Source organism: Chlorocebus sabaeus, chromosome 14 (assembly GCF_047675955.1).
Source record: "Chlorocebus sabaeus isolate Y175 chromosome 14, mChlSab1.0.hap1, whole genome shotgun sequence".
In the NCBI taxonomy this organism is placed as follows: domain Eukaryota; kingdom Metazoa; phylum Chordata; class Mammalia; order Primates; family Cercopithecidae; genus Chlorocebus; species Chlorocebus sabaeus.
This window is the reverse complement of record NC_132917.1, coordinates 23,782,751-23,798,029: the sequence shown is the minus strand read 5'-3', so window position 1 is coordinate 23,798,029 and position 15,279 is coordinate 23,782,751. Positions and strand designations below refer to the sequence as shown.

The 15,279-nt window shown below is 40.3% G+C and overlaps 1 long non-coding RNA gene across 2 annotated transcripts in view; it reads right to left on the bottom strand.

Moving 5' to 3' along the window:
• Positions 1-2,980: 2,980 nt before the first annotated feature.
• The window catches only part of LOC103220676 (uncharacterized), a 43,924-nt gene continuing 31,625 nt past the window's right edge, over positions 2,981-15,279 (bottom strand). Inside the window, exon 4 of one of the 2 annotated variants that reach the window (XR_012095231.1) lies at positions 2,981-10,193. This is a non-coding gene — a long non-coding RNA (uncharacterized lncRNA). The remainder of the gene's footprint in view (positions 10,194-15,279) is intronic. The other variant, XR_492579.3, reaches the window with a different exon arrangement.

Genomic DNA, 15,279 nt, shown 5'->3' with positions numbered 1-15,279 from the left:
GAATAGCCAAATGGAGATGTATGGGGCGGAGGCACAGAACTTCCACACCTCTCCAGACACATGCCCTACCCAGCATGTGGATGTGCTCACCAGTCCAGAAGCTCTCCAAACCTTGTTGTTTCAGGGTTTTTATACGGGCTTCCGTTATGTAGGCATAATTGATTGAATCATCGGTTATATGACTGAACTCAATCCCCACTCACTTTCCCTTCCCAGAAGTCAGGGGATAAGGCTAAAAGTTCCAACCCTCTAATCACAGGGTTGGTTCTTCTGGTGATCAGCCCCTGCCCTGAAGCTATCTAGTACCTACCCCCCATCCCAGAAATGAGTCATCTCATTAGCATGAGTAAAAAAGACACTCAGATCCCTTCATAAATTCCAAGAGTTTTAGGAGCTCTCTGCCAGGAACCAGGAACCAGGAACAAAGACCAAATATATTTTTGCTACACCACATCTCGTCTCAATGGCAAGACTGATACATCTTGATATCTTTGCCAGATTATTAAGCATTCAATTCATCTCTTTTTACTTTTTAAACTTCTGTTTTAGGTTCAGGGGTACACGTACAGGTTTGTTACACAGGTAAACTGTGTGTCACAGGGGTTTGGTATACAGATGATTTCATCACCCAGGCAATATGCATAGTGACTGATAGGTGTTTTTTCTGATCCCCTCCCTCCTCCCACCCTCCAATCTCAAGTAGGCCCCAGTGTCTGTTGTTTCCCTCCTAGTATCCACGTGTTCTCCTTGTTTAGCTCCCACTTACAAGTGAGAACAGGTGGTATTTGGTTTTCTGTCCCTGTGTTAGTTTGCTAAGGATAATGCCTCCACGTCTATCCATGTTGCTGCAAAGGACATAATCTCATTATTTTTACGGCTCCATAGTATTCCATGATGATGTATATATACCACATTTTCTTTATCCTGTCTACCATTGATGGGCATTTAGGTTGATTACATGTCTTTACTATTGTGAATAGGCTACAGGGAATATATACATGCATGTGTCTTTATGGTGGAATGATTTATATTCTTTTGGGTACATACCCGGTAATGGGATTGCTGGGTCAAATGGTAATTCTGTTTTAAGTTCAGTGAGGAATTGCCACACTTATTTCTACAATGGCTGAATTAATTTATACTCCCACTAGCACTGTATAAGCATTCCTTTTTCTCCACAACCTCGCCAACATCTATTATTTTTTGACTTTTTAGTAATAGCCATTCTGAATGGTGTGAGATGGTATCTTGTAGTTTTGATTTGCATTTCTCTAATGGTTAGTGATGTTTAGCATTTTTCATATGCTTTTTGACTGCATATAGGTCTTCTTTTGAAAAGTGTGTGTTCATGTCCTTTGCCCACTTTTTGATGGGGTTGTTTTTACTTGTAAATTTGTTTCAGTTCCTTATCGATTCTGGATATTAGACCTTTGTCAGATGTATAGTTTGCAAATATTTTCTCTCAGTAGGTTGTCTGTTTACTCTGTTGATGGTTTATTTTGCTGTGCAGAAGCTCTTTAATTTGATTACATCCCATTTGTCAACTTCTGTTTTGTTGCAATTGCTTTAATGTCTTCATTATGAAATTTTTACCAAGTCCTATGTCCAGAATGGCATTTCCTAGGTTATCTTCCAGGGTTTTTATAGTTTGAGTTTTTACACATCAGTCTTTAATCCATCTTGAGTTGATTTTGTATGTGGTGTAACGAAGAGGTCAAGTTCAATCTTCTGCATGTGGCTAGCCATTTATTCTAGTGCCATTTATTGAATAAAGAGTCTTTTCCATTGCTTTTTTTTTTTTTTTTTTTTTTTGCCATTGCTTTTGTTTGGTCAACTTTGTTGAAGATCAGATGGTTATAGGGGTATGGCATTATTTCTGGGCTCTCTCTACTGTTCCAGTGGTCTATATGTCTATTTTTGTACCAGTACTATGGTGTTTTGGTTACTGTAGTCCTGTGGTATATAGTTTGAAGTTGGGTAAGGTGATGCCTCCAGCTTTGCTTAGGGTTGCCTTAGCTATTTGAGCTCTTTTTTGGTTCCATATGAATTTTAAAATAGCTTTTCCTAAATCTCTGAAGAATGTCTTTGGCAGTTTGATAGGAGTAGCATCGAATCTGTAAATTGCTTTGGGCAATATGGCCATTTTAACAATATTGACTCCTCCTATCTATGAGTATTGAATATTTTTCCATTTGTTTGTATCATCTCTGATTTCTTTGAGCAGTGTTTTGTAATTCTCATTGTAGAGATCTTTCACCCCCCTGGTTAGCTGTATTCCCAGGTATTTTATTCTTTTTGTGGCTATTGTGAATGATTGCATTCCTGAAGTGGCTCTCAGCTTGGATGTTGTTGGTGCATAAGAATACTACTGATTTTTGTATATTGATTTTGTATCCTAAAACTTTGCTTAAGTTATTTATCAGATTAAGGAGCTTTTGGGCAGAGACTATGACATTTTCTAGATAGAGAATCATGTCTAAGCAAAGAGGAATAGTTGACTTCCTCTCTTTCTATTTGGATATCTTTTATTTCTATTTCTTGCCTGATTGCTCTGTCCAGGACTTCCAATACTATGTTGAGTAGGAGTGGTGAGAGAGGGCAGCCTTCTCTTGTGCTGGTTTCAGGAAGAATGCTTCCAACTTTTGTCCATTCAGTATGATGTTCGCTGTGAGTTTGTTATTGATGGATCTTATTATTTTGAAGTATACTCCTTCAATGGCTAGTTTATTGAGGATTTTTAACATGAAGGGATGTTGAATTTTATTGAAAATCATCAGAAAGGTCTGTATCTATTGAGATAATCATATGGTTTTATTTTTAGTTATGTTTAAGTGACTAATCACATTTATTGATTTGCATATGTTGAACCAATCTTGCATGTGCTGTTGGATTCAATTTGCTGGCATTTTGTTGAGGATCTGTGCATCTATGTTCATCAAAAATATCAGCCTGAATTTTTCTTTTTCTTTTCTTTTTTTTTTTTTTTTTTTTTTTTGTTGTTGTTGTTGTGTCTCTGCCAGGTTTTGGTATCAGAATGATGCTGGCCTCATAAAATGAGTTGGGGAGGAGTCCCTCCTCCTCAATTTTTTGTAATAGTTTCTGTTGGAATGGTACCAGCTTTTCTTTATACCTCAGGTAGAATTTGGCTGTGAATTCCTCTGGTCCTGGACTTTTCCTGTTTGTTTGTTTGTTTGTTTGTTTTGGTTGGTGGGCTTTTTATTACTAATTCAATTTCAGAACTCATTATTGGTCTGTTCAGGGATTCAGTTTCTTCTGGTTCAGTCTTAGGAAGTTGTTTGTTTCCAGGAATTTATCCACTTCTAGATTTTCTAGTTTGTATGCACAGAGGTATTCAAAGTAGTCTCTGAAGGTTTTTTGTATTTTTGTGGGGCCAGTGGTAACCTCCTCTTTGTAATTTGTAATTGTGTTTATTTGTATCTTCTCTCGTTTTTTCTTTATTAGTCTAGCTAGTGATCTATCTGTCTGATTAATTTCTTTCAAAGAACCAATTTCTGGATTTATTGACCTTTTGTATGGTTTTTGTGTCTCAATTTCCTTTAGCTCAGCTCTGATTTTGATTATTTCTTATCTTCCAATAGCATTGGGGTTGGTTTGCTCATGCTTCCCTAGGTCTTCTAGTTGTAATATTAGGTTGTTAATTTGGGATCTATCTGTTTGATATGGGCATTTAGTGCTATAAACTTCCCTATTAACACTGCCTTAGCTGTGTCCCAGAGATTCTTGTATGTCATATCTTTGTTCTCATTAGTTTCAAAGAATTTTTTTATTTCTGCCTTAATTTCATTATTTACCCAAAAGTCATTTAGGAGCAGGTTATTTAATTTCCATGTAATCATATGGTTTTAATGATTTTCTTAGTATTGATTTCTATTTTATTGCACTGTGGTCTGAGAATGTGGTTGGTATGATTTCAGGTTTTTTTATTTTGCTGAGTATTGTTTTATGTCTGATTGTCTGGTTGATTTTGTAGTATGTGCCATGTGGTGATGAGAAGAATGTATATTCTGTTGTTTTTGGGTGGAGCGTTCTGTAGATATCAGGTTACTTTGATCAAGTGTTGAGTTCAGGTCCTGAACAGCTTTGTTAATTTTCTGCCTCAGTGGTCTAATACTGTCAGTGAGGTGTTGAAGTCTCCCATTATTATTGTGTGGGAATCTAAATCTCTTCATAGGTCTCTAAGAACTTGCTTTATGAATCTGGGTGCTCCTGTGTTGAGTGTGTATATATTTAGGATAGTTAGGTCTTCTTGTTGAATTGCACCCTTTACTATTATATAATGCCCTTCTTTATCTTTTTTTATCTTTGTTAGGTTAAAGTCAATTTTGTCTAAAGTTATGATTGCAGCCCCTGCTTTTTTCTGTTTTCTTTGTAGACTTTTCTCCATCCTTTTATTTTGAGCCTACAGATTTCACTGCATGTGAGATGGGTCTCTTGAAGACAGCATACCATTGGACTTGCTTTTTTATCCAGCTTGCTACTCTGTGTCTTTTGATTGAGATATTTAGCCCATTTACATTCAAGGTTATTATTGATAAGTGCAGATTTGATCCTGTCATCATGTTGTTAGCTGGTTATTATGCAGACTTGTTTGTGTGACTGATTTATACTTAAGTCTGTCTACTTAAGTGTGTTTTTGTACTGGCTAGTCATGGTCTTTCCCTTCCATATTTGGTGCTCCTCTCAGGACTGTTTATAAGGCAGGTCTGGCGGGAAAAAAAAATCCCCTCAGCATTTGCTTGTCTGAAAATCATCTTATTTCTCCTTCACATATGAAGCTTAGTTTGGCCAGATATGAAATTCTTGGTTGGAAATTTTCTTCCTTAAGAATGAAATGAGGCCAGGTGAGGTGGCTCATACCTGTAATCCCAGCACTTTGGGAGGCTGAGGCAGGCAGATCACCTGAGGTCAAGAGTTTGAGACCAGCCTGGCTAACACAACAAACCATGTCTCTACTAAAAATACAAAAATTAGCTGGTTGTGGTGGCGGGTGCCTGTAATCCCTGCTACTTGGGAGGCTAAGACAGGAGAATTGCTTGAACCCAGGAGGTAGAAGTTGTAGTGAGCTGAGATCGTGCCACTGCACTCCAGCCTGGGCAACAGAGCAAGACTCTGTCTCAAAAAAAAAAAAAAAAAAAAGAATGCTAAATATAGGCCCCCAATCTCTTCTGACTTTTAGGTTTTCTTCTGAAAGATCTGCTGTTAGCCTGATGGAGTTCACTTTGTAGGTAACCTGCCCTTTCTCTCTAGCTGCCTTTGACATATTTTCTTTCATGTAAACCTTGGAGAATCTGATGATTATATGTCTTGAGTATGGGGATGGTCTTGAGTAATATCTCTTAGGGGTTCTCTGCATTTCCTGGATTTGAATATTGGCCTCTCTAACAAGGTTCAAGAAATTTTCATGAACATTATCCTAAAATATGTCTTCTAAGTTGCTTGCTTTCTCCCTGTCTCTTTTAGGGATGCCCATGAGTCATAGATTTGATCTAATCACACCATCCCATATTTCTCTGAGGTTTTGTTCATTCTTTTTTATTCTTTTTTCTTTATTCTTGTCTGAATGGGTTATTTCAGAAAGCTAGTCTTTGAGCTCTGGGATTCTTTACTCAGCTTGGTCTATTCTGCTGTTAATACTTACAGTTGCAATGTGCAATTCTTGTAGTGTGTTTTTCAGCTATATCAGATCAGTTGGGTTCTTTTACATAGAGGCTATTTAATCTGTCAGCTCCTGTATTGTTTTATTTTGATTGTTAGCTTCCTTGGATTGGGTTTTGAATTCCCCTGAATCTTGATGATCTTCATTCCTAACCATCTTCTGAATTCTATTTCTATCATTTCAGTCATTCCAGCCCAGTCAAGAACCCTTGCTGGGGAACTAGTGTGGTCATTTGGAGGAAAGAAGACACTCTGGCTTTTTGATTTGCCAGAGTTTTTGTGCTAGTTCTTTCTCATTTGTGTGGGCTGATGTTCCTTCAATCTTTGAAGTTGCTGTCCTTTGGATGAAATCTTTTTTTTCTTTTTTCTTCTTTGATGCCCTTGGGGGTTTGATTATGGTATAAGGTGGGTTTGGTTAACTGCTTTCAATTCTAGTCCACTCCTAGGTCTTGGAGGAGCCCCTTCCAATTACTGTCTCTCTACTTGCATTTCTTTTTTGGGTGTTCTGGTCCATGGAACTCCCTTAGGCAAGGGCCACAGTTGGCAGACAAGCTGTAACCTTGCCAGGTCAGCTCCAATCTGCTGTCTGTATGCTTCCTGGTGAAACACAAGGTTGCACCTGCCTGCAGAGTTCAGGCAGAAGCAGGACCACTGGATTGGAAACTACTGGGTGTGGCCCATCTGGCTACAGGAAGCGGGGGTGGGTGCTGTTGACTGCCCTGCTGTCTGGGTGTTTCCAGTGCAACAGGAGGCTGCGTCCCTTGACAAATTCAGGTAGAAGTAGAGTCACAGGGCCAAAAGCTCTGGCAGGTGTGACTTGTCAGGCTACCAGTGGCTGGGGCTGGTGGGAATGCCTGCTCTGGTGTCTGTGTGCTTCCTGGAACAACAGAAGGCTGCATTTGTTGGCTGAGTTCACACAGAAACAGTACTGCTGAGCCAGAAGCTCTAGCAGGTGTTCTCCACTTGGCTGTCAGTGGCAAGGGTGGGTGTGGTCATGTGCCTTGCCATCTGGGTGCTTCCTGGGACAATAGGAGGCTGCACCCACCAGCTGAATTCACACAGAAGCAGAGCTGCTGGGCCAGGAGCTCTAGCAGTTGTTACCCACCGGCTACCAGTGGCGGGGGTGGGTAGAGTCACTCACTCTGCTGTTCGGGTGTTTCCCAGGACAACAGAAAGCTGCACCCTCTAGCTGAGTTCACACAGAAGCAGGGCCACTGAGCGGGAAGCTCTAGCAGGTGTTGCCCACCTGGCTACCAGTGGTAGGAGTGGGTGGAATGGCTGACGGAGTTCAGGCTGAAGTGAGACTGCTGGGCTAGAGGCTGGTGTTGAGGCCTGCCCAGCATGGGTGGGTGGAGCAACCTTACAGCTCCCAGTCATGGCAACTACAGCCTCTACTGGGGCTATGGCACTGGCTGGTCTGCCTCAAGGCCCAAGGCTTATTATAGAGGTCCCCTTGGACTCGAGAGTTGGCCCCGGAAAACATCTGAGTGGTTCTCTGCCTCAGTCTAGAAATGCGATGGGTAGGTGTGGGGCCCAGTGGGATTCTCCTATTCCCAGTCTTGCCCAGGTCCCTGTGGAGAGCATGAATCCCCCTGGGGGCTCTCACTCACTCACCCTGTCCTGTGTTGGAGAGGTTCTCCAGGCTCCATGCTGAACCCAGGCAGCTGGTGCCTGGCTTCACTCCTTTCTGCACTCTGTGTTCCTCTACTGCCCTGATGGGTCCCAACGTGGTTTCTCAGATATTGTCCTGTAGCTCAATGTTTGCTAGTCCTTTTGTTTCTTCTCCATAACAGCAGCACACATGAGCTGCCTCTAGTCCACCATCTTGGCTCCACCCCCAATTAATCTCAATCATTCAATCTTGTCCTGAGTCCTGGCTTACCATTTGACATTCCACATAGATTTGCCTGTAGATTTTGGGGTTCAGCCCCCATGCCAATAATTTCTCCTTACAAATTAGCACACTGACATCTGGATTTGAGAACTCAGTTCTGTGAGCTGTAGACCCGTGCTCCACATGCCGACAGGCAGGGAGTCTGACCTGGACTACAGCAATTCTCTGAAGTTCCGCGGGCCTGGTGAAGCCTCTCGGCAGCTCACCCCCTGGCCAGTCAGCCTTTCCTAAACATACCCGCTGCATTGCTGGGTGCCTAGTGGGAGCCTTTTTCATAAACCTCCTCAAGGCAATAACTGTCTGGAGCCTCCTCTGTAGGGCATTCCAGTTGCCTCCTATAATTCTCATTACAAACTTCCAGTTGGGTCCAGCTATGCAGAGAGATCCACACAAGTGACGCTTTGGTGATAGCTATACAGCACCTGTGGAGGTGCCCAGGGAGCAGGTGATCTTTTGTAACAGCAGTCTCCAAACGAGAGAACTTTGTGTCCTGATGGTTCACACAACCATTAGAAGGGGCACCCAGGCATGAATGGATTTAAAGGGTTCCTTTTTCCCAGGTTCTCAATCCATATGTACTTTCCTGAAAAGGATCTGCTGTAGTTGAGGACTCATGTCAAAGCTACCTTCCGGCCTCCCTCCCCAGCCTCCCTTTACCCACTATACAAAAGGGCTCATGCTCACACAGCCCTTTGAGCCTTTGAGCCTGGCTTGGAGCAAAAGAACTGTAAGGTGCCAAAGGAAGAGAAAATTCTAAATATTTTTAAATTGCATGATCTCTTTCATCCTCTATTGTTCAAAAATGCACCATATGTGAAAGAGAGTCCCGTGAGAATAAAGCAAAAATAGTATCAATGAGAAACAGTGAACATTTTTGTATCGTAATTCATCCAGGAAAGGACGGCTGCATGCCTTGTCCATCTATATTTCTTAAGATTCAGAAGCAAAATGATTGTTATAAGGTGCATATTAACATGATTACTTGAATTAAAAAATGAGAAACTTTTTCTGATAGAAAGTAATTTGATTTGGCTGATTAGTTTAACAGTGAGGACTGCCTTTGCCAGTAAGAATGTCACAGATGTTTTCCATAAATGAGTTAAGTCTGCAGCTCCAATATGTTAATGAATACCTTTTTTTTTTTTTTTTTAGACAGAGTCTCACTCTGTTGCTCAGGCTGGCATGCAATGATGTGATCTCGGCTCATTGCAACCTCCACCTCCAGGGTTCAAGCAATTCTCCTGCCTCAGCCTCCCGAGTAGCTGGGACTACAGGCACCTGCCACCACACTCAGCTAATTTTTGTATTTCTAATAGAGACAGGTTTCGCCGTGTTGGCCAGGCTGGTCTTAAACTCCTGACCTCAGCTGATCTACCCGCCTCAGGCTTCCAAAGCGCTGGGATTACAGGCATGAGCCACCACTCCCGGCCTGAAAATACATTTAAAGCATGGGATAGGGTAAAAGAATTTGATCCAAAAACTTTAGCAAAAGTGTATTGAAATTAACATTTTTACTTCCTAAATCTTTCCTGAGCATATCAATTTAAACAAGGTGCCTCTAAGTGAAAAAATAGCAGATATAATTAATAAGCATTTGATAAGTCTTCAGAAAGTTTTGTTGGTATAATTCCAGAAACTGAGAACTTGAATGACACTTATGACTGAGTAACAGATTGGGTGGTTTCCAAGTCTTTACTTTCAACAAAACTGAAGCAAGATCTAATTAAGTTGTCACCTCATAGAGCATTGAAAATAACTTTTGATGATAGATCATTCTATGGTTTTTATTATATAATTCAGAGGTATTCAAAGAATCGGCTGGCATTCCTATAACGAAATTTCTTTCCCATCTAATTTATGCAAACTAGATTTCCCAGAGCTTGTCTAGCAAAATAAAAAATAGGGGCCGGTGCGGTGGCTCACGTCTGCAATCCCAGTACTTTGGGAGGGCAAGGCGGGCAGATCACGAGGTCAAGAGATAGAGACCATCCTGGCTAACACTGTGAAACCCCATCTCTACTAAAAATACACAAAAATAAGCCGGGCATGGTGGCGGGCCCTTGTAGTCCCAGCTACTCGAGAGGCTGAGGCAGGAGAATGGTGTAAATCCGGGAGGCGGAGCTTGCAGTGAGCCAAGATGGCGCCACGGCGCTCCATCCTGGGTGACAGTGCGAGATTCCGTCTTAAAAAAAAAAATTAAATTAAATTAAATTTAAAAATAAAAAATAGGAAGATAATTAATTTCGAACTCAGTTCCATTCTAGCAATAAGTAGTATTCATCCACATATACAACTATTGGGAAAAATTCAGCCCTACCAACTACCACTAAGAATGTATTTCCAGGCCAGGCACGGTGACTCACGCCTGTAATCCCAGCACTTTGGGAGGCTGAGAGGGGCGGATCATGAGGTCAGGAGATCGAAACCATCTTGGCTAACACGGTGAAACCCCATCTCTACTAAAAATACAAAAAATTAGCCGGGCGTGGTGGCAGGCGCCTGTAGTCCCAGCAACTCGGGAGGCTGAGGCAGGAGAATGGCGTGAAACCGTGATGCGGAGCTTTCAGTGAGCCAAAATCGCGCCACTGCACTCCAGCCTGGGCCACAGAGCAAGACTCCGTCCCTAAAAACAAACAAAAAAAGAATGTATTTCCAATTGCATTTTACGTTTGATAATTATTATTTAAAATAATACATATTGTTTTGATCAATTGTGGACTAATAATATCATAATAATAAATCAAAAAGAAATTTAATACTTATAGTAGTCCTGTGGTTACAGAAAATAATTTTTTAAATTAATGTCAATTTACATATGTATTTTTGTTGCAGATAAGAATGATCAGTAAAGCATAAAATATAGCGGAATATGATTCAATGAAAAAAGTGGAATGAAAATATGAGTAGTAGAAGAAAAATAAGGTTGTAAAACTTTTTTTTATTATTATACTTTAAGTTCTAGGGTACATGTACACAACGTGCAGGTTTGATATGTAAGTATACATGTGCCACGGTGGTTTGCTGCACCCATCGACTCATTCACATTAGGTATTTCTCCTGATGCTATCCCTCCACCAGCCCCCCACCTGACAGGCCCTGGTGTGTGATGTTCCCCACCCTGTGTCCAAGTGATCTCATTGTTCAATTCCCACCTATGAGTGAAAACATGTGCTATTTGGTTTTCTGTCCTTGTGATAGTTGGCTGAGAATAATGATTTCCAGCTTCATCCATATCCTTGCAAAGGACATGGACTCATCCTTTTTTATGGCTGCATAGTATTCCATGGTGTATATGTACCACATTTTCTTAATCCAGTCTATCATTGATGGACATTTGGGTTGGTTCCAAGTCTTTGCTATTGTGAATAGTGCCACAATAAACATACATGTGCATGTGTCTTTATAGTAGCATGATTTATGATCCTTTGGGTATATACCCAGTAATGGGATTGCTGAGTCAAATGGTAATTCTAGTTCTAGATCCTTGAGGAATCGCCACACTGTCTTCCACAATGGTTAAACTAATTTACGCTTCCGCCAACAGTGTAAAAGCATTCCTATTTCTCCACATTCTCTCCAGCATCTGTTGTTTCATAACTTTTTAATGACTGCCATTTTAACTGGCACAAGATGGTATCTCATTGAGGTTTTGATTTGCATTTCTCTGATGACCAGTGATGATAAGCTTTTTTCATGTGTCTGTTGGCTGCATGGATGTCTTCTTTTGAGAAGTGTCTGTTCATATCCTTTGCCCACTTTTTGATGGGGCTATTTGTTTTCTTCTTGTAAATTTGTTTCAGTTCTTTGTAGATTCTGGATATTAACCTTTGTCAGATTGGTAGATTGCAAAAATTTTCTCCCATTCTGTAGGTTGCCTGTTCACTCCGATGGTAGTTTCTTTTGCCATGCAGAAGCTCTTTAGTTTAATTAGATCCCATTTGCCTATTTTGGCTTTTGTTGCCATTGCTTTTGGTGTTTTAGTCATGAAGTCCTTGCCCAGGCCTATGTCCTGAATGGTATTGCCTAGGTTTTCTTCTAGGGTTTTTATGGTTTTAGGTCTACCATTCAAGTCTTTAACCCATCTTGAATTAATTTTTGTATAAGGTGTAAGGAAGGGATCCAGTTTCAGCTTTCTGCATATGGCTAACCAGTTTTCCCAGCACCATTTATTAAATAGGGAATCCTTTCCCCATTTCTTGTTTTTGTCAGGTTTGTCAAAGATCAGATGGTTGTAGATGTGTGGTGTTATTTCTGAGGCCCCCGTTCTGTTCCATTGGTCTGTATATCTGTTTTGGTACCAGTACCATGCTGTTTTGGTTACTGCAGCCTTATAGCATAGTTTGAAGTCAGGTAGCGTGATGCCTCCAGCTTAGTTCTTTTGACTTAGGATTGTCTTGGCAACGCGGGCTCTTTTTTGGTTCCATATGAACTTTAAAGCAGTTTTTTCCAATTCTGTGAAGAAAGTCATTGGTAGCTTGATGGGGATGTCATTGAATCTATAAACACTTTGGGCAGCATGGCCATTTTCATGATATTGATTCTTCCTATCCATAAGCATGAAATATTCTTCCATTTGTTTGTGTCCTCTTTTATTTCGTTGAGCAGTGGTTTGTAGTTTTCCTTGAAGAAGTCCTTCACATCCCTTGTAAGTTGGATTCCTAGGTATTTTATTATCTTTGTAACAGTTGTAAATGGGAGTTCACTCATGATTTGGCTCTCTGTTTATCTGTTAATGGTGTATAGGAATGCTTGTGATTTTTGCACACTGATTTTGTATCCTGAGACTTTGCTGAAGTCGCTTATCAGCTTAAGGAGATTTGGGGCTGAGACAATGGAATTTTCTAAATATACAATCATGTCATCTGCAAACAGGGACAATTTGACTTCCTCATTTCCTAATTCAATACCCTTTATTTCCCTCTCTTGCCTGATTGCCCTGGCCAGAACTTCCAACACAATGTTAAATAGGAGTGGTGAGAGAGGGCATCCTTGTCTTGTGCCAGTTTTCAAAGGGAATGCTTCCAGTTTTTCCCCATTCAGTATGATATTGGCTGTGGGTTTGTCATAAATAGCTCTTATTATTTTGAGATATGTTCCATCAATACCTAGTTTATTGAAAGTTTTTAGCATGAAGGGTTGTTGAATTTTGTCAAAGGCCTTTTCTGCATCTATTGAGATAATCATGTGGTTTTTTTGTCATTGGTTCTCTTTATGTGATGGATTATGTTTATTGATATGCATATGTTGAACCAGCCTTGCATCCCAGGGATGAAGTCAACTTGATCGTGGTGGATAAGCTTTTTGATGTGCTGCTGGATTCGGTTTGCCAGTATTTTATTGAGGATTTTCGCATCAATGTTCATCAGGCATATTGGTCTAAAATTCTCTTTTTTTTGTTGTGTCTCTGTCAGGCTTCGGTATCAGGATGATGGTGGCCTCATAAAATGGGTTAGGGAGGATTCCCTCTTTTTCTGTTGATTGGAATAGTTTCAGAAGGAATGGTACCAGCTCCTCTTTGTACCTCTGGTAGAATTTGGCTGTGAATCTGTCTGGTCCTGCACTTTTTTTGGTTGGTAGGCTCTTAATTATTGCCTCAATTTCAGAGCCTGTTATTGCTCTATTCAGAGATTCAACTTCTTCCTGGTTTAGTCTTGGGAGGGTGTATATTTCCAGGAATTTAACCATTTCTTCTAGATTTTCTAGTTTATTTGCGTAGAGGGTTTATAGTATTCTCTGATGGTAGTTTGTATTTCTGTGGGATCAGTGGTGATATCCCCTTTATAATTTTTTATTGTGTCTATTTGATTCTTCTCTCTTTTCTTCTTCATTAGTCTAGCTAGCAGTCAATCAATTTTGTTGATCTTTTCGAAAAACCAACTCCTGGATTCATTGATTTTTTGAAGGGTTTTTGTGTCTCTATCTCTTTCAGCTCTGCTCTGATATTAGTTATTTCTTGCCTTCTGCTAGCTTTTGAATTTGTTTGCTCTTGCTTCTCTAGTTCTTTTAATTGTGATGTTAGGGTGTCGATTTTAGATCTTTACTGCTTTCTCTTGTGGGCATTTAGTGCTATAAATTTCCCTCTACACACTGCTTTAAATGTGTCCCAGAGATTCTGGTATGTTGTGTCTTTCTTCCCATTGGTTTCAAAGAACATCTTTATTTCTGCCTTCATGTCGCTATTTACCCAGTAGTCATTCAGGAGCAAGTTGTTCAGTTTCCATGTAGTTGTGTGGATTTGAATGAGTTCTTCATCCTGAGTTCTAATTTGATTGCACTGTGGTCTGAGAGACAGTTTGTTGTGATTTCTGTTCTTTTACATTTGCTGAGGAGTGCTTTACTTCCAATTATGTGGTCAATTTTAGAATAAGTGCAATGTGGTGCTGAGAAGAATGTATATTCTGTTGATCTGGGGTGCAGAGTTCTGTAGATGTCTATTAGATCTGCTTGTTGCAGAGCTGAGTTCAAGTCCTGGATATCCTTGTTAACCTTCTATCTTGTTGATCTGTCTAATATTGACAGTGGGGTGTTAAAGTCTCCCATTATTATTGTGTGGGAGTCTAAGTCTTTTTGTAGGTCTCTAAGGACTTGCTTTATGAATCTGGGTGCTCCTTTATTGGGTGCATATATATTTAGGATAGTTAGCTCTTCTTGTTGAATTGATCCCTTTACCATTATGTAATGGCCTTCTTTGTCTCTTGATCTTTCTTGGTTTAAAGTCTATTTTATCAGAGACTAGGATTGCAACCCCTGCTTTTTTTTTCCTTCCATTTGCTTGGCAGATCTTCCTCCATCTCTTTATTTTGAGCCTATGTGCGTCTTTGCATGTGAGATGGGTCTCCTGAATACAGCACATTGATGGATCTTCACTCTATCCAATGTGCCAGTCTGTGTCTTTTAATTGGGGCATTTAGCCCATTTACATTTAAGGTTAATATTGTTATGTGTGAATTTGATCCTGTCATTATGATGTTTGCTGGTTATTTTGCCCGTTAATTCATGCAGTTTCTTCACAGCATCAATGGTCTTTACAATTTGGCATGTTTTTGCAGTGGCTGGTACCAGTTGTTCCTTTCCATGTTTAGTGCTTCCTTCAGGAGCTCTCATAAGGCAGGCCTAGTGGTGACAAAATCTGTCAGCATTTGCTTGTCTGTAAAGGATTTTATTTCTCCTTCACTTATGCAGCTTAGTTTGGCTGGGTATGAAATTCTGGGTTGAAAATTCTTTTCTTTAAGAATGTTTACTATTGGCCCCCACTCTCTTCTTGTGGGTTTCTGCTGAGAGATCTGCTGTTAATATCATGGGCTTCCCTTTGTGGGTAACTCAACCTTTCTCTCTGGTTGCCCTTAACACTTTTTCTTTCATTTCAACCTTGGTGAATCTGACAATATGTGCTTTGGGGTTGCTTTTCTCAAGGAGTATCTTTGTGGTGTTCTCTGTATTTCCTGAATTTGAATGTTGGCCTGCCTTGCTATGTTGGGGAAGTTCTCTTGCATAATATCCTGAAGAGTGTTTTCCAACTTGGTTCCATCCTCCTCATCACTTTCAGGTACAGAAATCAATCAAACATAGGTATGGTCTTTTCACATAGTCCCATATTGCCTGGAGGTTTTGTTCATTTCTTTTTACTCTTTTTTCTCTGACCTTGTCTTATCACTTTGTTTCATTAATTTGATCTTCAACCACTGATACCCTTTCTTCCACTTGATCAA